Source organism: Diachasmimorpha longicaudata, unplaced genomic scaffold (assembly GCF_034640455.1).
Source record: "Diachasmimorpha longicaudata isolate KC_UGA_2023 unplaced genomic scaffold, iyDiaLong2 ctg00000116.1, whole genome shotgun sequence".
NCBI classification, from domain to species: Eukaryota; Metazoa; Arthropoda; class Insecta; order Hymenoptera; family Braconidae; genus Diachasmimorpha; species Diachasmimorpha longicaudata.
The window spans coordinates 72,501-77,500 of record NW_026973933.1 but is presented as its reverse complement, the minus strand read 5'-3'; positions in this window follow the sequence as shown (position 1 = coordinate 77,500).

Sequence of the window (5,000 nt, the reverse complement as noted above, 5' to 3'; positions counted from 1 at the left end):
AGCCCGACACGCCCCGCTCCTCAGAGCCAATCCTTATTCCGAAGTTACGGATCCAATTTGCCGACTTCCCTTACCTACATTAATCTCTCGACTAGAGGCTCTTTACCTTGGAGACCTGCTGCGGATATGGGTACGAACCGGCGCGACACCTCCACGTGGCCCTCTCCTGGATTTTCAAGGTCCGAGGGGAAGATCCAGACACCGCCGCAACTGCGGTGCTCTTCGCGTTCCAAACCCTATCTCCTTGCTAAAAGTTTCCAGGGAACTCGAACGCTTATACAGAAAAGAAAACTCTTTCTGGATCTCCCGACGGCGTCTCCAGGTCATTTTGGGTTACCCCGACGAACACTCTTACGAGGGCCCGAATTGTATGCGGTTCCGCTGCCGGGTTCCGGAATTGGAACCGGATTCCCTTTCGCCCAACGGGTGTGTTACAATAATTATAATATATATATAATATATATATATATTTTTTTTTTATAAAAAAACACCGTCATCAACATAGGATTTCTCCTAGGGCTTAGGATCGACTGACTCGTGTGCAACGGCTGTTCACACGAAACCCTTCTCCACGTCAGTCCTCCAGGGCCTCGCTGGAGTATTTGCTACTACCACCAAGATCTGCACCGACGGCGGCTCCAGGCAGGCTCACGCCCAGACCCTTCTGCGCACACCGCCGCGACCCTCCTACTCGTCAGAGCTTCATAATATATATATTATATATATATATTTCTCTTGCCACTGACGGCAGAGTATAGGCGCGACGCTTCAGCGCCATCCATTTTCAGGGCTAGTTGCTTCGGCAGGTGAGTTGTTACACACTCCTTAGCGGATTCCGACTTCCATGGCCACCGTCCAGTAGGTAGGGACACTCAATGCGGTATTATGAAAACAACCTTGCCAGGTTATGGTTTTCGGAAACCTCGCATGGCCTATTAATCTACTCTATTTACATAATAACAAACACTTAGGCCATTACCCACTGCCAAGGGGGGGGGTTGGAAAAATCCATACTGTCGGCCGGTTCAGATGGCCGAAGGACACTTTGCAACCATGACGGCGCCAGGTCACAAGTGACTGACGCCGGCATGGCTCCCGCGGGGAACCTCGGGGCGGTGGTCCTTGGTGTCAGCCTGACACCCAGAATGTGAAAAGTGGATAAGGGTATTTGGGGTTAAAAGAAATAGAATAGAAGAAGAGGAAGAACAGAGAAGAGGTGACTCTAATACTCATTCATATCTCCAACCGGGACAGGGTTACCCGGAGAAGGTTACCGGGTTCCTATCCCACGACTCTCGTCTCCGACAACGAGAGCTGGTTGGTCCCATTCATTCATTCACTCATCGTCGCCGCGATTTCTAATTTCCGCGTACTCTTCCACGCATTTTAGCCACATGCATTCCTTGCAAAAATCCGCGAACACGGCGAATGACTCCCTGGACGACACTAGCGCTTGTGCCGCCTGGGGCCATGGGCGATTCCCGATTATTCCCGCGATGCACTCTCGCTGTGGTGCATATATCGGACAGTCCATGATGAAGTGCTGGACTGTGTCTTCAGCCTGGTCGCACTCGCAGTTGCGTGACTGGGCAAGGCACCGGTCATGAAGATAAGACCGGAATTGCCCATGCCCTGTCAGGACCTGCGAAACCCAGTGGTCGCACTCGACCCACTTAGCGTCCAGGCGCGCCGCAGTATCGGGGAAGAACGCGAAGGTGTTCCTCCCGGTTGAAGCCCGCTCAAACCTATCCCTCCAGAGATTCCGGATCTCTGCCTTTATATCCTCGACGGCCTCGATCGGGCGGCCGTTGTCATCAACGCGCGGATTCGCGGGGTCTATTTCTACATCACCTATTCTGACCGCAATGCCTTTCTTGGCTTGGTAGCGCGCTGCTCTTTCCCTCAATAATAGGTCCACAGGAAGCACCCCCGCCGCTGCACAGAGTGCTTCGTGTGAAGCCGTCCTATACGCGCCAGTCACCGTCAGCAGCGCGCTCCTCTGCGCGGTACGGAGTTTCTTCCAGTCGTACGGTGTGCAACGGTCCACCCACCCGTGGGCTGCATACGACGCGACAGCCTGAAAAACGCCCTGAAAAACGACTTTAACCGATCGGTATCGGAGCCCCCAATGCTTGTGCATTAGGGCCGATAGCCGAGTGAAAAGGACTCTAGCCTTTTCCTGTATATATTTTGTATGGGTCCGGACCCGCATGTTTCTATTAAAATGTACCCCGAGGTACCTCACGCTCTCCTTGAATTTAATTTTCTCCCCGTCGAGCCTAATCTCGGGTGGGCGGATATCCAACACCGGTTTCACGCGTCGGCGTGTCCTTCGCGCCCGATCCCACCTGTACCGCACCAGCGGCGCTCTCTTCTGCGAGTTGCATGACAGGACAATTGCCTCTGTCTTGCTCCTCGACAGTTCGAGCTTCGCTGACGCGCACCACGACGCGATGTGTTCGGCGACGGCTCGGCCTATCCTCTCTATTTCCTTACGCGAGTCGGCCGATACGACCGCGATAAGGTCGTCCGCGTAGGCGACTTCGATATCGCCAAAATTCTGCTCGATGCTCTTGAGGAGGGCATCGAACATGAGATTCCAGCAAGCGGGGCCCAGGACTGATCCTTGTGGACAGCCCCGGGTGGCCGGCTTGGAAACCTCTTGGTCGCTCCAGGCGATCTTGACAGTCCGATTGTCAAAGTAGCTCCGGAGCACTTCAAAGACATTCTTCGGACAGTCTCGATCCGCCAAAGACTGGAGGACTAGGGGCCACCACACGTTGTCAAAGGCTCCTGAAATATCGAAAAGGAGTCCAATGACGTACCTCTTGTCGTTACCGCGTTCGACTAATTCACGCAACTCTACTATCGCGTCTTCCGTGGAGCGTCCAGGCAGAAAGCCATATTGACGTCCTGATACTTTGTCCTCAGTAAGGACTTTCGCCATAAGGATCCCGTGCAGGACCTTTTCGAAAAATTTCCCGACAACCGACAAGAGGCAAATGGGACGGTAGGATTTGGGGTCGGACACATCCTTGTGAACTCCTTTGAGGAGAGCACGAAGTGTGCCGACTTTCCAAACGGTGGGGAAAACGCCGTGCTTAAGGCAGGCGTTGAAGAGTCGCGTGAAGATGTGAGGCATCCTCATGACCGCGACTTTTAGGACCCTAACTTCAACTAAATCGCATCCTGGGGCTTTGTCGTTCTTAAGGGTCTTTACGAGACCCTTAAGTTGGTCGTCCGTCAAGTCTCGTGCGTCCTCGGTTTGAACCCTTAGGTTCTTCACGCGTTCGCGGATGTCTGTCTGTTCCGGTGTGTCGGCGTTGGGGTCGTCGTCGGGTACGTGTGTGTCCAACAGTACCTCAGCAGTCTCACGCATTGTAAGTGTCGTGCCATTCGCGGTTCTAAGGGTGCTGAGTACCGTGCCTACACGCAATTTATCAGCGGCATATTTGTAATGGAAGCCCCAGGGGTTCGCGTTGCTTTCTGTTGTTATGTAACCGCGCCAGCTATTTTCTTTACATGTCCTAAGTAGCCTGGTGTACGACCGCAGGGCTACACGATACCTATTCTGTTTAATTTTTCGCGCGTCAGGGTTAGTCTCCCTTCGGTAGCCGTTACGGAGACGACTGACCAGCTTGCGTTTGCTGGTCAGCTCCTCGGTCCACCACGGATTCGCGCGACGGTAATGTCTGCGGCGCGGCATCGAATCTTGGCAGGCTTTGGTGAGTACGTCACCCAGTACTTCTGCCATTCTCTCAACATCCGCTGTAGAATCCAGCGGATGGTCCACGAGTTTCTCACGGGCCTCCTCATCGAGGGTCGCCTCGAACTTTTCCCAGTCGGCCCGACGAACGTTGAACCGCATGGTAGAGCCCTCGCCGACTCCCGAGTTATTGACGCGCTGTGAGGAACTCCGGATCGCTAAACGAAAGAAAACCGACGTGTGGTCACCGGTGGACCACTCGTCCTCCAACCTCCATGCACGTATGAATTTATACATGCCAGGGGTGGCCAGTGTGACGTCGATGAACGACGTACCTGCGGCACTCCTGAAGGTTGGGCCCTGCCTAGCATCATTCGCGACGCGGAGACCGAAAGACTCGATGAGCTCACCCAGGAGGACACCGCGGTCAGTGGTCCTGGGGCTCCAAAGGGAGTGTTGGGCGTTGGAATCGGCCGCCACCAGAACGCGGCGACCCCTGAGACAGCTAAGAACCTTTTCAAGCTGCCTCAGGTGGATTTCTATGTCGTCCGAGTATTGAAAATAACTGGAGACGACGAAGAAGGATCCACCGGGGACGCGGGCTTCAGCACAAACGCAATGTGCATTACTTAATTGGGACACGTAAGCAATCTCCACGATGGAGTTGCACGCAACGACGGCCGCCCACGGTCGCTCCGTTGAGCTCGCGGCGATACGCATTCCGACTCCTAGGCCGCGGATGGCCCAGGTGTTCGCCTCACGAATGGCATACGGCTCCTGGAGCAACAATATGTCCAGACGCTCTTTGCGAATTAAATGGAAGACCTCCCCGGTTACTGCAATTGAGCGGGACATGTTCAATTGCAGTATTCTAACGTCGCGTTGCGCGCCCGGTCCCTCGATCGCAGGGGTCCGGGGAGGATGACCTATTGGAACGGGGGGTACCGGTGAGCCTCCGGTCGCGACGCGATGACTATCGATCCTACTTAATCTAACTTGGCACTCGCGAACCCTACCTAATAAATGAGTGGACTCACCGGTTGATGATCTTGAAGATCCCGGCGTTGGCTGACTCGGCTGCGCAGTCAGTCCCGCGATGTCTGCGACGTCCTCGACGTCCTCGTGGACAGCGCGAAGGCTGGAACCTTTCCCTCGTCGGGAGGGCAGTACCCCGGCGCACGGCGGGCGACTACGAACCCTTGAGGGCACCACCCTCCTTGGGTCCCTCGATGTAGTCGCTGTAGCTGGTCCTCTGGCATGCTGGGAAGCGATGCGCAGACTTCGCCGCACGACG